Consider the following 19,548-nt stretch of genomic DNA (forward strand, 5'->3'; position numbering starts at 1 on the left):
AGTTTGGTATACACTATAAGCTAAATGGTAAAAGTCGGTCCTGAATGGACATATCTGGGGTTTATGTAGCTGAACTACACTGAATTCCACCCTTTGGCATGCTTACCATTATCTACCTCCAATCTACCAGAAGTGAGAAGAGTAGACAAATAAATATGAAATCCCACATCACAACAAAGCTTGAAGCTAAATTAGACATTAACATGTCCTTGGTCCTCGGAGCCAGAAGAGTCATATGTCTTGACCACTAGACTACTAGTGATGATAATTTGTGATATAGAAATATGAAGATCTTGTAGAGACCAGTTGTGTCCTCTCTACCCCTGATGATTTCTTTGTATGAGAGCAGTAATATCTGTTGTTGAAGATGGATCCTAGGCGGATACCAGTCTTGTTTCGTTCTTGCCAAGCAGTTATCATCATTTGTTTTATGAAAAGCTAGTTATATGGTGATTTTTCCTAGATAAAAATGAATTCTTGGCCTTGTCTGTTCTATCCCAAAGCTTCTCTTTTTGCCGAACAACGAAGAGATCGAAATAATTCTTTATAGAACAAATTGATATATAATATGAGGAGAAATGTTTGCCCTGCTGGCAACACCACAAATTAATAACTATTGTTATAAATTCTCTCTCAAAATTATAATACCTAAAAATGTTGCATACATCGATACCCAATTTCAGAACGTTATGAGTAATTGGGTAAACCATGGGCAATAATAAAACGAGCTGGACTATACATCTCTGCATATAAAAGTCTCTGCTTGGCAGCATTGGCATATGATGTCGTGCACTTTACTACCAATATAAACACACATTTTCCTATGTGCCTCAAAGCACAATGCAACCAGTGAATGTCTTTGTGAGCGTTAGACCCTGATGGTCATTTTACTTGTTGATCTGAAGTCAACTAATGGCTCCAAATGACGAATGGTATTCATGAGCCCCTGAAGAAGCCTTATGGATAAAATAGTGTTGTGCATGTTAGTCTAAATCTTAATGATTGACTATGTATTTGGTAATAATAACAATAAGTTTACAGAATTGTAACCATGAAGCAACTTGTTGTTGCGTGTCTCGCTGGATGTTGAGACTAACCCTTCATGTGAAGGACAAATATGTAGTATTCATGCCACTACATTAATCTAAGTCCAAAGCTCACTGCATAAAACCTCTATCTGTAATGTGCGTAAGATTTTCCAAATAAATCACCACAATAGCATACATTGGCCACAACTGGACGATTGTGGTTGGGGATTTTATCTGTATGCTTTTAGAACATCTCGGCATTAGGGGGAGGAATGCACATATAGTGTAATGCCTCAATATTCTATTAAACGCACAAAAGCCAAACTGAACCTGTCGTTCGGTGTGTACTCCTTTGTATATGGAGTTTGCTAGAAATCGTTGAGGAGTAACCATATTGGTTTGAATGCTTCTACTTGATGTAGATGTGGATATACCCGGGATTAATATCATATCCACATTTGACTTATTGGTATTTGATCTATTCTCGGGGACGCCTGCGAATATGATCCATCAGCCTTAGTCAAAGCATATGTTCTGATTGCAGATTCACGTGGTCTGTGATAACTCTCCTCCGATTAATTCATCCTGATGGTGATTTGCCTCACGAAGAGGTTCATCTTGATGATGAAATTCCTAGCAATGCGCGCAATATCATTGTGCTGGGAATATGGAACAATGAATCTTTCGTTTTGGGAAATAACGAAGATCATTATTAAATGTGGGAGACAAATATGTCGACACCTATATTGCCTCTCTAGATTGCAAAATGGATCCAAAACAAAGTCCTAGGCATGAGTGCTTTAAGCTCTCTTATCGGGTCATTGATAAATGCAATCGAGGCTGAACTAATAATCGCAAAGTGAAAGTCACGAACTTGAAGTTCGGACATTATGGGCACTATTGAAATAATGTGTGGTGAATGCGATGGTTCAAGTGGTCTTGTGAGAGATCCATCCCACATATGTGTTGAATAAACACAGTTCCACTATGTAATATATCTGGCAAATGGCATGAATTATAATATGCAGTTAATAGGATTCTGAAGATCCATCATGAGATCCTAGGAGGATCATATCTTTGAATTATAAATATGCAACATATAAATCTCGTACCGAATAATACATTCCTGACGAATGAGCACTCTCATATATAGAGAGAATATCTCCTAGATAAGATTATAGTTCCTTGATGAAACCTTTCCAGAAGAAATAAAGTCTGTGTTAAACACCAAAGTTTGATAATCCCTATAAAGGGATAAAGACCCATATAAACCCGAAAAGGAGTAATATGAGATACCAAAGGACTTGAAGTTCACCGAATAAGCACATGTGCATTCCATGATCTTTACTCATGGTATTTTCCACTAGATGTGGAATTACGGTATACTCTAAAGCCACGATGGCAGAAACCTATAAGGTTTAGGTGTTACTGGCAAAATATCCCCATTGTGCCAGAATGACAGACTATAACGATATATCTGATCGATGATAAATCCCTGATGGATTACGATCTTTGATGGACTTTTGTTACACCATCATAGATGTTGCAAAGGATGAACGCCTGGAGCGATGTGTCATATTTAGAATATGTACTATTGCAACTATATTATCCCCTAAGTCCTATTGAAGGACATGTTATTTGCTTTGCACAACTATGTATAAATTGTGGTGTAAGATAGAAAATGATAGCACCCCAACCTCATTCATTCTCGTTATTCCAGATGAACAATGAAACATATATCTTGAAGAATATGCTTGAGTTATGAGGGATAACGACTATGACAGATGTCATCGTCAGGGGGAGCAAATGCTTATATTGATCACAATCGTGAGACAATAAATGTCATATTCTATGCCCTGAAGGCGTGAGCTTGATGATCAATATGTGAACCTTTATGGAATTTTCTATCAAATATATAGATCTCGTCGATCGAACACCATCAGTCAAAGTGGCTTATTTATATTGATACGTGCACTTACCTCGTATATCCTAAAAGTGAGTAGAGGTAAAGTTACTGAAATAGTCCTTGCAAGGATATGCAATCTGATTGCTAAATCTTTATATGCATATACTTCTAGAAGAAGATGTTTTGCCTTATTGATACGATTTTGCAAGGATCAGGGGAGCACATTTCTAAAGTTAGCCCTTGTAGAAGATTCGATAGAATCTAGATCCGAGAGGATCGAAATCTGTCCCGATGACAGATGTTGTACTCTTTTTTCCTTGGTGAGTTTTCTTGAAGTTTCTCACATAAGGTTTTTAACGAGGCAACAAAGTGCAAATGCAATTTGCGTCACCATGTACTCTTTCTTCATATTTTTCCCACTGGGTTTTTGGGAGTTTTAAAGAGGCATGTGTTGGTCGCGGTATTCGCCCAAGGGGGAGTGTTAAGTAACCCTAGTTAGGGTTATGTGGGCAAATACCGACTTTGCCCCTGAGGGGTCTCACATCTCTATATAAGGAACCTGTACACCCCTTCATAAGATAGAGATCAGAAAGAGGCCAGAGGCCCAACCCTATACCATGTGTCTTGTGTGTTTCCTCTGTCGTGCTTATGGGAAGGGAGACGGGTTCTCCACAGCTTCTTGCGTCTCTACTGCTGACGGGAGGGAAGGGAGCGGATCTGGTGATCCGTGGTAACGTAGTTCTCAACAATCTGATCTCGCTTACGTAATTACTACGCTGTACAAAAAAATAGTATAGAGCAATCACTCGAATCTACGCCTCTCTAAAAATTTAGAGCTAACCATCAGATTACGCATACCTTAATATTTAGAAATAAATAATAATTCTATACGACACTACTAAAAATCTAATGTGGGTACATTGTGCTACCATGACTTCACCCTTCCTGCTGACACTTTGGATCTGCCTCACCCGCCCCGCCTTGGCGCCATGCCCAACGCAAACACTCTCTCAGCTACTGCCCTATAGATCCCCATCGTCCGCGCAGCAAGCTACTGCCTCGGCCCAGCACTCGACCTGCCCCGCAATACCACACCGCTCAAAATTGCGTCTGTCCAGCACCCGACTAGGGATGGCAACGAGTACATACCCATCGGGTTACTCATATATACTCGCGGGTATAAAATCTTACTCATACCAGTACCCGCGCGAGTAATTTTACTCGTTGGGTAATCCGTACTCGCTAGGAAAGTCTTAATTCCATTATACTAATCACTCAAAATATTAAATAAACATACAAAAACAAGTTTAACTTCACATATAACAAATCATATGATTACATAACTTGGTAGCTAGACCAATGATAGCTAGAGAAGTGTTTTATTTTAACTAAGATGGGCTCTATTAGATGATTATAGTGATATTGACACGGGTATATTTTACCCATAGATAGATGTGTATGGGTAGTACCAACTCGTACCTGTCTACCCAACGGATAGATATTCTTGTGGTCTTGCCCATTAATATACCAACGGGTAGAGTTCCTTTTTGATCCTTCTGTAAGCGTCAAACTGTCAACCCCAAGAAAAACCATAGAGTATGCACTATGCAGTGCCCAGTGTGCATGCTTGGCTCCTGGGAGCTGAGCTGAGGCCTGACTGCCTGAGGGTGTCAACTGTGAAGCGCTTTGGAAGGCAGGGAGTACTCGCGCAGAGCTCGGCGAACCTGCTGTCCACCTATCAGCTGAGCTCGCTCAGGGTCTCAGGGGCGACACGCATGGCTGCTGCATCTGATGGACTCGCCTTGTTCATAATCACACGGATCTAGAATTCTGGATCGTGGGACGGGCGGGCCTAACACGCGAGCCATTTCGGCTCTTGGTCTGGTCTGCGCCGCGCGCGTATTGCATGCACATCCAGCGTTCAGCTCCAGAGCGCCACCCACCGCAACCGTGTTGAATAATTAGACAAATTCCAAATTAAATTCCGAATATAAATCATGACCAAATCAGAAGAACTGAAATAAAAGCCAAATCAGATGATGTGTACTGATTAGACTTACTGATAGTTGACGCGCGCCAGAATCAGCAGGGTCGACGATGTCGAAGTAGCGAATCAGCAGGGTCGACGAGGTCAGAAGATCACGAGCAGTCGCGTGAAGACACTTCCCAAAAACCTTTTTCACCCTCTCCTGGTGCAGGATCTAGAAGACGAAGGGTTCCGGAGACCTGCTCTCCTGATCGCAGATGCACATCTGCGGTCGGGACGAAGGGAACTAAAAGACGGCTCAGCTATGAAGAGAGGCGAAAGCTAAACTGGGATAATTTGGAGGCTGGCTGCCGGGCTCCTTTTATAGGGCCGAGTCCGCGACCCCGAGCTTATCCGCCCACGAAAATCTCGCAATCAGTTGAGATTTTATAGCGATCGGTTAGGATAAGCGTAACAGCCAAGTAACCAAAAAATCAAACGGCAAAAGGAAGCCGCGCCCCCGCAAGGCGAGGGGTCGGATTTCGGCGGACCATTCACGCGCATGTCGTGCGCCCGCGCCCTTCGCCCCGGCCCGGCCCGGCCAGGCGAGCGAGCGCGCGCGCGCGTGTGGCTCTCCACACTCTCTCCTCTCATCCATGACTTGGTGAGTGAGTGTGGCTTCCATATTTAAGCTAGCTCTACTCCACTAGAACTAGCAATATGGTGCTATTGGTTCCACCAATTCCCTAGTCATCCACTTGTATGGGCTTTTGAGATTTTCCTGGGATTTATTAGAATTTATTAATTGGGTCAAGCCCATAAATCCTAACAATCCCCCACCAGATCTTAAATGCCCATCTGCAGTTTTCGCCACTGTTCACTACTGTTTAATATACTAGTTTTTCAGCTGAGACTGTTAAGTTGAACTTCCGCCTAGAACTCCAAGCTACACCAACCCACAACTTGGACAATGGACTATGCCTTGAATTGCAAGTTTTGCGTGAATGGGTTTCACTTGAAGTCATGACCAGTACTTGACTACCAGTAGTCCCCTTCTCGGGTGGAGCATATACGTCGTGCTCCAAGGTCTCTTCATGAGTTTACTAGAGATCACCCAAATCTCATAGATTGCGACGTTAGACAGTCTAACTCATATAGGTGTGTTCTTTCAAAGAATGTTCTGCAGGACAACATCTTCGCTAATACAAGCCAACAGAACACATTAAGGCACAAAGCCAACCTGCCTTATAGCATTTGAGAGTATTGCATCTTTACTTAGAGAGGGTCAAAGGTTACTCTCCTTAGTTCACCAATGGCTTGTTCTTCCCAGGACCTAATTCACGGGATCTCCGATCACATAGACTGGGTTTCCACCATGGCAACTTTATTCGGGTCTCATACCCATCTCTCTCGATGCGATTTCTATCACATTACGTGGTAGTCCCTTGGTAAAAGGGTCTGCCAGATTTTTATCTGTTGAAATATAAGTCACACTTATAACTCCGGAGTTTCTCAACTTTCTGACAGACTTCAAACGTCTTTTGACATGTCTTGATGACTTTCCATTATCCTTAGAACTCGTCACTTTAGCAATCACTGTCTGATTGTCACAGTTCATAAGGATAGCTGGTATTGGTTTCTCAACCACTGGCAAGTCCATCAAGAGTTCACGCAACCATTCTGCCTCAACGGTTGCTGTGTCAAGTGCAGCTAGCTCGGCTTCCATGGTTGACCTCGTCAAAATGGTCTGCTTGCATGACCTCCATGATACCGCACCTCCACCAATAGTAAAGACATAACCACTGGTGGCATAAAGCTCGTCTGCATCAGATATTCAGTTCGAATCACTATATCCTTCAAGTACTGCATGCTGACCAGAATATTGAATTCCATAACTTATTGTACCTTGCAGGTAGCGCATAACCCGCTCAAGTGCATGCCAATGATCAGTCCCGGGGTTTGACATGAACCTGCTCAATTTGCTCATAGCAAACGAGATATTGGGCCTTGTTGCACCAGCAAGATACATGAGTGAACCGACAATCTGAGAGTATCTCAATTGGTCTAAACCAATTCTCTTGTTCTTTCGCAGTGTCACACTGGGATCATAAGGTGTTGGAGAAGGTTTGCACTCAGAGAAGCCAAATCGCTTCAAAACCTTTTCAACATAGTGAGATTGCGAGAGAGTAATCCCACCATCTGCCTTAATCAGCTTGATGTTTAGAATCACATCAGCTTCTCCCAGATCTTTCATATCAAAACTCTTTGATAGAAAAGACTTGACTTCATTGATCACATCAATGTTTGTGCCAAATATCAATATATCATCAACATATAAGCACAATATAACTCCTTCGCCCCCACCACGGCGATAATATACACACCTGTCTGCCTCATTAATGGCAAAGCCTGCAGACGTTAGAGTAGTGTCAAACTTCTCATGCCACTGCTTTGGTGCTTGCTTCAGACCATACAGAGATTTCAATAACTTGCACACCTTGCTTTCTTGACCCTTTACTACAAATCCATCAGGTTGTTCCATATAGATTTCCTCGTCCAGCTCTCCATTAAGAAAAGCTGTCTTTACATCCATCTGATGAACAAGGAGACCATACGAGGCAGCCAAAGAAAGTAGTACTCGAATAGTGGTCATTCTAGCAACAGGTGAGTAAGTATCAAAGAAGTCTTCTCCTTCTTTCTGAGTATAGCCTTTAGCCACAAGCCTAGCCTTGTACTTTTCAATTGTACCATCAGGCTTGAGCTTCTTTTTAAACACCCACTTACAACCCACAGGTTTGCATCCATAGGGTCGATCAGTGACTTCCCACGTACCATTTGAAAGAATGGAGTCCATCTCATTATGAACTGCTTCTTTCCAATCATCTGCATCTGGAGATGCAAATGCTTCTGCAATGGTAGTAGGAGTATCGTCCACAAGGTACACAATGAAATCATCACCAAAGGATTTTTCAACCCTTTGTCTCTTGCTCCTTTTAGGAGCATCATTGTCATCCTCCTCTAGGACAATTTCATGTGGCTGTTCAAAACTCTCAATAGGTGTACTATGTTCAGGAGTTATCTCAGAAGAGTATCTAGAATTGCTATGAATGTCTTTCATTGGAAATATATGTTCAAAGAAAGTAGCATCACGTGATTCCATAATAGTATCAACATACACATCAGGAACTTCAGATTTAACTACTAAAAATCTATATGCTATGCTACACGAAGCATATCCAAGAAAGACACAATCCACTGTCCTTGGACCAAGCTTGCGCTTTTTATTAATTGGTACATTGACTTTCGCCATGCACCCCCAAGTGCGCAAGTATGGAAGTGATGGTTTTCTCCCAACCCACTTCTCATAAGGGGTTTTCTCTTCTTTGCCCATAGGAATTCTATTCAGAACATGACATGAAGTCAGGACTGCCTCCCCCCACCATGCCTTAGATAAACCACAAGTGTCTAACATGGCATTCACCAGGTCAGTCAACGTACGGTTTTTCCTTTCAGCAATCCCGTTTGACTCGGGTGAATAGGGAGGAGTCCTCTCATGAATAATGCCATGTTCTGCATAGAAATCATCAAAGACTTTGGGAAAGAACTCGCCACCACGATCTGATCTAAGACGTTTGATCTTTCTCTCTAGTTGGTTTTCAACTTCAGCCTTATAGATTTTAAAGTAGTCTAAAGCCTCATCTTTAGTTTTTAGCAAGTATACATAGCAAAATCTAGACGCATCATCAATCAATGTCATGAAGTATCTCTTACCACCTTTTGTCAACACACCATTCATCTCACAAAGATCAGAATGTATGAGTTCTAGTGGTGCCAGGTGTCTCTCCTCAGCAGCCTTATGAGGCTTTCGAGGTTGCTTCGACTGCACACAACTATGGCACTTAGAACCTTTGACTATGGTGATATTCGGAATTAAACTCATGGTTGCAAGCCGAGACATAGAGCCAAAATTAATATGACACAAACGAGAATGTCAAATACTCGCAAGATCATCAACATTAGCACAAATATGGTTCACAGACTTATTATTGAAATCTAACAAAGAAAAGCGGAACAAGCCTCCGCAATCATAGCCTTTACCAATAAATTGTCTAGACTTGGACACAACTAATTTATTGGACTCCAAAACTACCTTGAACCCATCTCTACATAGAAGGGTTCCGCTAACGAGATTCTTGTGTATAGAAGGGACATGATGCACGTTCTTCAGTTGCACGATCTTTCCCGAAGTAAACTTCAGATCCACCGTGCCAGTGCCATGAACAGAAGCATGTGACCCATTCCCCATTAGCACGGAAGAATCCCGGCGCCCTGATAAGAAGAGAACAAGTTAATGTCAGAACACACATGAACATTAGCACCAGTATCAAGCCACCAGCTAGGTGATTGAAATACTGAGAAGATAAAAGGTAAATTACCATACCCTTTGTCTTCCTCATTGCTAGCGACCACTGTGTTGACATTGCCCTTTTTGCCACGGTGATCCGCTCGATCAGGACAATCCTTGGCAAAATGACCCGCCTCGCCACATGCGAAACATGTCAATTCAGCCTTGTTCTTCTTCTTCTTGAAGTTGGTAGTTTTATTGGGCTTGTTAGATTTTGGCTTTCCTTTGCCCTTGTTGTGGTTCCTCTGAACCATGTTGGCGCTGGAGTGGCCCTCGCCTCCTTTAGATCTCGTGTCCTTAGCCCGAGCTTTCTCCTCAACATCCAGAGACGCTATCAGATTTTCAACTAATATCTCCTGTCTCTTATGTTTCAGAGATGTGGCGAAGTTCCTCCATGTAGAAGGCAACTTTGCAATAATGCATCCAGCCACAAATCGGTCAGGAAGGACTATCTTAAGATGGTCGAGCTCCTTGGCTATACACTGTATTTCATGAGCTTGCTCTACAATAGAGCGATTATCAACCATCTTATAATCATGAAAGCTCTCCATGATATACAGGTCACTGCCAGCATCTGATGCACCATACTTAGTAGTAAGTGCATCCCACAACTCTTTTCCGTCTGTGTACTGAATATTCGCATCAACCAGACGGTCAACAAGGGCGCTAAGAACGGCTCCCGTAAAGATAGTATTGGCATGGTCGTACTCTTTCTCCTGTTCAGGAGTCAGTGGACCCTCAGGTCTGCCTTTACTAACATGGAAGACATTCATAGCAGTAAGCCAGAGCGTGGCCTTGACTTGCCATCTCTTAAAGTGCATACCATTAAACTTTTCTAGCTTCAGCGCATCGGCAAAAGCAGCCATAGAAAAACTAGGAAATTGTCTACAATAAGGTTTTTGGATTGTTGAATAATTAGATAAATTCCAAATTAAATTCCGAATATAAATCATGACCAAATCAGAAGAACTGAAATAAAAGCCAAATCAGATGATGTGTACTGATTAGACTTACTGATAGTTGGCGCGCGCCGGAATCAGCAGGGTCGACGATGTCGAAGTAGCGAATCAGCAGAGTCGACGAGGTCAGAAGATCACGAGCAGTCGCGTGAAGACGCTTCCCAAAAACCTTATTTGCCCTCTCCCGGTGCAGGATCTAGAAGACGAAGGGTTCCGGAGACCTGCTCTCCTGATCGCAGATGCACCTCTGCGGTCGGGATGAAGGGAACTAAAAGGCGGCTCAGCTATGAAGAGAGGCGAAAGCTAAACTGGGATAATTTGGAGGCTGGCTACCGGGCTCCTTTTATAGGGTCGAGTCCGCGACCCCGAGCTTATCCGCCCACGAAAATCTCGCAATCAGTTGAGATTTTATAGCGATCGGTTAGGATAAGCGTAACAACCAAGTAACCAAAAAATCAAACGGCAAAAGGAAGCCGCGCCCCCGCAAGGCAAGGGGCCGGATTTCGGCGGACCATTCACGCGCATGTCGTGCGCTCGCGCCCTTCGCCCCGGCCCGGCCAGGCGAGGCGAGCGAGCGCGCGCGCGCGTGTGGCTCTCCACACTCTCTCCTCTCATCCATGACTTGGTGAGTGAGTGTGGCTTCCATATTTAAGCTAGCTCTACTCCACTAGAACTAGCAATATGGTGCTATTGGTTCCACCAATTCCCTAGCCATCCACTTGTATGGGCTTTTGAGATTTTCCTGGGATTTATTAGAATTTCTTAATTAGGTCAAGCCCATAAATTCTAACAAACTGTGGGTGGGTCATCGTCGACCGGCGCCGCCGGAAGCAGTACGTTGCCATGCATGCGGACGCACGTGAGCGGATAGCCTCGTATATATCAGTGTAACTTAAACTAATTTACACCTTAATACATCTTAATACATGTGTATTAAGTCTTAATACATGTGTATTAAGGTCAATACTAGAGTACCCAAATAAAGGCTAAACGAGTACTCTAACACCCCGCAATCTCAAATCTATTCTGTACAGATATTGAGACTGGATAAAAAATCGGTGAATACACTCGACGGTAACCCCTTGGTGAAGATGTCGGTGACTGTAGCGCGGTGGGGACGGTGAAAACATGAACATCGACGACAGCGACATGCTCACGGACAAAACGCAGATCGATCTCCACGTGCTTCGTGCGCTGATGCTGCACGGGATTGGTGGAGAGGTAAATCGCGCTGACGTTGTCGCAGTACATGAGGGTGGCGCGTTGAATAGGGTTGTGGAGCTCCTATAGTAGGTGGTGTAGCTAGGAGGCCTCTGCCGCGCCGTTGGCCACAGCGCGGTACTCGGCCTCTGCGTTGGAGGGGAGACGACGAGCTAACGTTTAGTGACTTAGGAGACGAGGTTGATGCCTAGGAACACGACATAACCAGAAGTAGACCGGCGTATGTCGGGACAGCCAACCTAGTCAGCGTCGGTGTAGACCACGAGCTTCGACGTTGGGAGGGTCGAAGTAGAAGGTCGTAGTCGAGGGAGCCGTGGAGGTAGCGCAAGATTTGCTTGAGAGCGGTGAGATGGGGTTCCCGTAGGGTGTGCATATACAGACACACCTGCTGGACGACGTACGCAATTTCGGACCTGAAGAACGTCAGGTATTGGAGCGCGCCGATTAGGCTCCGGTAGGACGTCGTGTTGGCAAATGGGGCTCGTTGTGCTCAGAGAGCTTCGCCTGAGTGTCGACAGGCATGGAGCAGCGCTTGCAATCAAACATGCCGGCCCACTACAGGATGTCGATGGCGTATTAGCACCACTACACGACGATTGATTTTTAGCGACCCTTATTAGGTACCAACTTTTGGTTGCTAAAGGTTAGAGACCGACGGTCAGTCGCTAAATCCTTTTGTAGCAACGGTCGGTTGGTCACTAAAAGTCTAGAAATTTAACAACTTATGTTTGGTCGCTATAGATGTCGTCGAGGACTAGCGATGGGTCGCTATAGAGCAAGGATCACTATCAAATCTTATAGTCTGAACGTACATGTAGATATTAGTGACTAAAAATTAATTAAAACAAGTAAACATTGATCGCTAAATTGTGTGGTGATTTATTTCTTTTTAATATTGCTTGTATGTTTACTTCATGGTTTGTTTATGTTTGGACATGACTATAGTATGCAACTGTGTTCTTTGTGCTTATATGATATTATATTCGAGTTGAAAGTCGTTTCAAATCCTACATAAAGAGTATGGATAAATCATGGATCACAAGTGAATGGTTTTCTAGGGAGACAAAGGTTTATAAACAAGGGGTGAATGGTTTTCTAGCTTTTGCATTTAGACATTTAGCAATAAGAAACAAGATACTATGCCCTTGCAAGAAGTGTGTTAACTCATTTTGGAGAGAGGCCGATGAAGTGCGAGAACACTTGATATGTGATGGTTTTCTAAAAGGGTACACAACATGGACCTTACATGGAGAAGCTTCGTCCTCTTTTGTGAATCATGGTAACAATGATGATGAGTTTAGCGAGCATCCTACAGAAGATGATGCAATATCTGAGTTGTTGTAACACTATAAAAGTCATCAACTAAAAATAATGAATTTATTTATTACGATAAATAGGGCAATAATTTTTTATTCAAATGTTTATTATTTATTTGATAATTTTTTATGAATTTTTGAGTAATTTAAAAATGCATTTCGAAATAAATTAAAAAAAGAAAACCCTCCCTAACCCTAAGGCCCACTAGGGGCCCATCTACCTAACTGTAGCAGCCGCGCGCTCCCTATCTTCTCTCCCAGCCGCCGCCGCCTCTATCTCTCCCTTCCCTCTTCTCTCTCCCCTCACCTCTCTGGCTCTCTCCTCCCTTCCCTCGTCTCGCTCCTCTCTGTCCCCGACGACGCGCTGCTGGCGGCGGCCGCGCTGGTGAGGCTGAAGGAGAGGCCGTTGCCGCTACGGTGGGAGTTTCGGGACGCCACGCTCAGGGACACCGTGGCTAGGCCTGGAAAAAAAGCTCGGGCTCGACGAGCTGGCTCGAGCTCGGCCTGGCTCGGCTCGGCTCGGGCCGGCTCGCGAGCCGCTGCCGAGCCGAGCCGAGCCGCATTTCTCAGCTCGGGCAAAGGGCGAGCCGAGCCGAGCTAGCTCGGGCGAGCTCGCGAGCCGCTCGCGAGCCGGCCAACCAGCCTTTGGCAGAATGGCCCATACGCCCAGCCCAACAGTGAGGCCCAACAAGGAGTCAAGGATTCCCTAAACCCTAGGTCCCTAACCAGTAAGGCAGTAACCACCCGAGTACCCGACTCCGAGCGTTGGTTCGTGGTCGTGGCGCCGCCCGGCCTCCGTGCGCCGTGTACCTTCGTCGACTCCTCGTGCCGACGGCCGACCAGGCGACCACCCGAGCCCGAGTGCCCGACGCCCCGACGGCCGACCACCTGTAGTCCGCCAGACCGCCACGGACCTCGAGTCCTCGAACCCGCCCAGGCGCGGAGCGGCGGAGGCGCTCAGGCGGCCACCCGCGTGGCCGCGTCCAGGCGTCCAGCGTCCGGCCGGCATCCGCGTGAGTCGCCGCGTGACCGCGTCCGCGTCCAGGCGACCAGGCATCCAGCTCCAGGCCTCCAGCGTCCGTCGTCCAGCGTCACTGCGTCAGGTTCAGCCGTTCAGCCGTTCAGGTATGCCCGTATGCATATATGTGTTTAACTGGTAGCTGTCCCCGTCCATATCAATGACAATGACTTTTTTCTGGTTCTCAACAGACAACAGTAAGGGTCCAATACTAGCCAATACTAGCCAACTGTAAAGCGTAGGTTATCTGATCATTTATCTAACTCAGGGGTCATGCAACAACCAAGTTGTTTGCTTCATTTATCTATTTATTAAGTTCTTTATAGTTGTTAGTATGTACTCATTTGTTGTTATCTGATCATTTTAATTTCTAGGTTATGGAATCTACTGTGAAAGGGAAGGAGATGAGTCAAACTCATGATGATGAGATAGATTCAGAAAGCAATTCATTTGATAAGAACGATGACATGTCTGAGGATGAAATCACCGTTCTAGGTGGAAGAGATGTTGGTGATGGATCAGATGATGATGATGGTAAAAGAAAAGGCAAGAAAAGGCGTAAGAGGAAGAAAGTGGGCAGCAACTGCAACTCTAAATCCATAGTTTGGGAAGTGTTTGATAAAGTGACAGTTGGAGGTGCATCCGAGGAGGGAAAAAAGGTATTAAAAGCAAAGTGCAAGTATTGTAAGAAAATGTATGCTTACATACAAGGGTCTACAACATCCACATTGTCGAGACATATGAAGCGTTGTGAGGCATACTCGAAGCATTTGGAGAAGAAGCTTGATCAATCTCTTCTCAACTTTGCTCCTTCAAATGCAGGTGAATCAGGTTCTGGTCTTCCTACTATCACATCCCCTAGAGATTATAATCATGAGCAAGTTAGAAAGTTAATTGCCAAGATGATTATAGTACACGAGTACCCATTTAGGATGGTTGAGCATACCTGGTTTAACATTGTCATGAAGTATTTGAATCCACAGTATGTGTTCATTGGTAGGAAGACCATTAGATCTGAATGCTTGAAGGTGTATGAATCTGAAAAAGAATTACTAATAAAGGCCCTTAAAGATGTGGATTATATTTCCTTGACAACTGATCTGTGGACCTCTAATCAAACTTTGTCATATATGTGTTTGGTTGCACACTACATAGATAGTGATTGGAAAATGCAATGTCGTGTGCTGAATTTCTTTGAGTTAGACCCTCCACACAAAGGACCTGTGATAGGGCAAGCAGCATATGAGTGTGTCACTACATGGAAAATAGAGGATAAGGTTATTTCTATCACTTTGGATAATGCTTCAAACAATGATGGTGCCATTCGTGGTTTGAGGGCTAGATTTACAGCTAGACAGGGCAATAATTTCAATGCAAAATATTTTCATGTCCGTTGTTGTGCACACATCATTAATTTGGTTGTCAATGATGGAACTACTGCTTTAGCTTCTTTGATAGACAACCTAAGATCAACGGTGAAGTATATTAAGAAATCTCCATCTCGTATGCATAAGTTTGTAGAGATTTGTAGATCTCTTGCATTGCAAATTGGGGAGGGTTTGAGTCTTGATGTGTCAACAAGATGGAGTTCAACATACAAGATGTTGCGTACTAGTATAGCTTACAAAGAAGCTATTCAAACTTATGCTGATGCTGATTTGAACTATAAATGGGAACCTACAGTTGAGGAATGGGATTTATTTGTTGCAATTGAGCCAATTCTTGCCTCTCTAGCTAAAGTAACCACCTCATTATCAGCTTCTTCATATCCTACTGCAAATCTTTTCTATCCTCACATTGTGGATGTCAAGATTGCATTAAAGGCAGCAATAGGGTCCACTAGTTTTCATTTGAGAAAAATGGGTAATGCAATGATGGAGAAGTTCAACAAGTACTGGGAGGAAAAGAATAATGTTATGGTGATTGCTACAATTCTAGATCCAAGGTATAAGATGAGATATATCGAGTGGTGCTTTGGTAAGATCTTTGATGGTGACCAAGTTAGATTTGAGATAGATGATGTTCGATGTGAGTTGGAAAAGTTGTATGAAGATTGTGAGTTGCAATATAGAGAGAGAAAAGCTGCTCAAAGTAAATCTAGTGCTTCCTCCTCATTAGCAATTGAAAGAATTTGTAGTTTGCCTTCTGCATCATGTGAATTCCAATCATTTTTATCATCTACTGAAGCAAACCCATCAAAGAGTGAGTTGCTCATTTATTTGGATGAGACAAATGTGAGTCTATCGGATAAGGAGTTTGATTTGTTAAGCTGGTGGAAGGTCAATTCACATAGGTTTCCAGTTGTATCAAGGATGGCAAAGAAGTTTTTAACTGTTCCAGCAACATCCGTGTCTTCAGAATCTACTTTCAGTACTGGGGGTAGAACTTTAGATGACTATCGGAGTTCTCTAAGCCCTTCTATGGTGGAGGCATTGGTATGCTCCTCTAGCTGGATTAGAGGTGCACATGATGGAAGCACATATGTGGTAAGTTGATAGTTTACTAATTCTTAGAGTTGATTTCTCTTTTTTTTGCAGATTTTGATTGGAGCTTGTATTTTTTTTAACAGGTACCTGATGAGGATGACATGGAGACTATCTCATTTCCAAAAAGCTTTGTGGAGAGCAACTAGTAATATACATTGCAATTCAATACTTATATTAAGTACTTATAAATGGTTAGTAAAATGCTTATATGTCATATGTGGTTGTTTATTGTGTTTCTTGATCAGGTATTCAGGTGCTAGTGCTAGTGCAATGTGCAAGTGCAACCAGCAAAAACAAGGCAGCAGTCCTGGGCTCCTGGCAGCAAGCCAGCAACTATGTGGTTGTATATTCAGTACTTAAGTCTGAACTCTGAAGACTGAAGTGCTGCTGCTGTGCTAATTATAGTGTTTATTTGGCGCACTGCAGGAGCAAGCCAGCAAGCTTAACAAGCTGCTGTGCTAATTATAGTGTTTATGGAATGTTCTTGTTGCTGCATGCTATAATCTTTGGTGCATTGATCCTGTCTTTTGGATGCTTTTTTGGAATTATGAGCTACACTTTTGGTGTTATATCATGGTCTCTGTCTGTAAATTTCAGATTGTATTGAAATAATATAATGGGCTGTGGTTGCTGCAATTTTTCTTTGTTATTGTCTGATCTCATGTGGGTAAACCGGACCTGGCAGACACTGGGCGGGCGAGGCTCGCGAGCCGGCCGAGCTGGCTCGCGAGCCGGTACCGAGCCGAGCCGAGCCGGTTTCTGTAGCTCGCGCCATTACCGAGCCGAGCCTAGCTCGGCTCGTACATACACCGAGCCGGACCGAGCCGAGCCGAGCCGAGCTCGGCTCGGCTCGTTTCCACCCCTAACCGTGGCGCCGCTGCTGGTCCCCTGCTACGACCTGGCCACGGCGGCGGCCTTCCTCTTCTCCCACGCCGACGCCGTGGAGAGCGACTTCCGGCTCTGCGACGTGTGCTCCGCGACTTGATGGAGTTAAGTTGTTTTGGTGCTTGGTTAAAGTTTATATGTAAGTGTTAGGATTTTACTATGTTAGAAAATTCTACAGTCTGCTCCTCACATTGTGATTGTGCACCTCGCTTCTATTATTTGATGATTAAGTTCAGCTTAAGTACTGGGTTCTACTATTGTGCAGCTCAGCTTCGGTATATATGGGAATCTGAGGAGCTGCGTCGTGCTATGGAGCCTATGGATTTGATTAGAAGAGTATGTTTCCGTGCACTTTGTGAGTGATTTGAGAAAGAAATTGAGATACACACCATGTTGCAGCATAGAAGACCTTTGTTTTTTTTGACAATTCTCATTGATCGTTACATAGGTGAAGGAAATTGAGCAAGAAGCTTATGGTGAGCATGGCATGGCGACAGATGAAGATCCTAAGCAGACTGTCGCTGTTGATTTATCAAAACGACTTAAGGATTTGAGGGCAGGGAATGATGGCAGTAGCCAAAAAGTTTTTTTTCCCAGCCCACTGCTCAGTCTTTTACTTTTTGCAATTTTCAGACAAAACATAGTTTGGATAATTTTATTTGTATTGTGCAATATCTGCGGTAGGAATAGGGTTTGATAAATATGGCTCATTCCTTACTTTAAAGCAGGGATAATTTGAACTGTTGCACTTTCTAAGTAATGGTACTGCTTTGCTAGAGCAGCCTGGCAGCTTTCTCCCCTTTACCCTTCTTGACTTCTTGTAAACCTGCTGAACTGATGATCTTTTGTGAACATCTCTAGCTCTCGAAGAATGGCGTAAACAGTCTTGTGTAGGTCGACCAAGCGGTGGCCATGGCGTTCGGGCACACGTGCGGGCGCAATTATCTCTAGGCATATCATGTTTCTGGTGCTAGCATACCTTGTGGTTAACATATCATGTTACTTATTGCAATTATCACTTGTCTTGCAGACAGGCAATTGAAAAAGAGAATTGATCTTTTTTATGGGCGAAGTGTTGAAGATGGCTTTGGTGAAGGAAATGTCTTGTTAGCATCAAGTAAGTGGCGACATCACAACCCCTACAAGCTTGTGCCTTAAAACAAGAGGATACAAGAAGTTGGAGTGCTTTTGTGAAGGCTTTTGCGAATCACTTGAAGCGTTAGTACTTTTGTGAATGATTTTGTAAAGTGTTTGCAAATATGTGCAAAATATAATAACATGTGTAGGTTTTGTGAATGATTTTGTTGTGGTGTTGTTGATGGTTTATGTGATGTGGATCTATCATTGTGCAATACTAATTAAATTTGTATATCTATGTGATTATGTGTATAAAAATTGGTAATTTGTGATGCTTTTGTATATATAACAGTTGTTGAATGCTAATTAATGGTATATTATCATTATTAACGACTATAACTAGGGGCAACTTTCTGTTGGTTGCTAAATGTATAATATATCTACTCATGATTGGTTGCTAAATCTATAGTACAAAAACTCACAGTTGGTCGCTAAATATACAATATTAGCAACGGACGGTCGGTCGCTAAAAAGATGTCGGTCGCTAAAGCCTTTAGCGACGGCACTTACAACGACCATCCTTATGGGTCGCTAAAAGTTTTTAGCGACCAACCGTAGGTCGCTGAAAGCCATTTTAGCAACCAACCGTAGGTCGCTGTAAGTGAACCGTCGTGTAGTGCACTGGTGGAGAAAGAGACCCTGAGACTTGCGCTCGGCAGTGATTCCGAGGAATTAAGTGGTGAAGAGGCCCCAGGTCCTTTATCGTGAACTCAAGCTGAAGAGCGACGATCGTGCGCTGTAGAAGGTCGACGGTGGATGTAGTGAGCACAATGTCATCGACATAGAGCAGGGGGTAGACGGTATCGTCGCCGCACCGGTAGATGAACATGGACATATTCGACTTGCCCTCGGTGAAGTCAATGGATGCCAAGTACGAGGCGAAGCGACTGTATCATGCATGCAGCGCCTACTTGAGGTCGTAAAGGGATAGGTTTAGCCGGTAGACCAGATCTGTACGAGCGACGTTGACGAAGCCGGTGGGCTGGCTGCATTAGATAGTCTCCGTCAGAGTACCGTGAGAAAGGCATTTTTACATCGAGCTGATGGATCGCCCAGTCTCGGAGAGGGCAAGGGAGAGGACGGCTCGAACGGTGGGGAACTTGACGACGGGGCTAAAGGTATCGTCGTAGTCCCCTTGGGGGCGTTGGGTGAAGCACTGAAGGACCCAACGGACCTTGTAGCGGTCGAGGGAGCCGTCTGAGGTTAGTTTGTGGTGAAAGA

This window comes from Zea mays, chromosome 1 (assembly GCF_902167145.1).
Source record: "Zea mays cultivar B73 chromosome 1, Zm-B73-REFERENCE-NAM-5.0, whole genome shotgun sequence".
In the NCBI taxonomy this organism is placed as follows: domain Eukaryota; kingdom Viridiplantae; phylum Streptophyta; class Magnoliopsida; order Poales; family Poaceae; genus Zea; species Zea mays.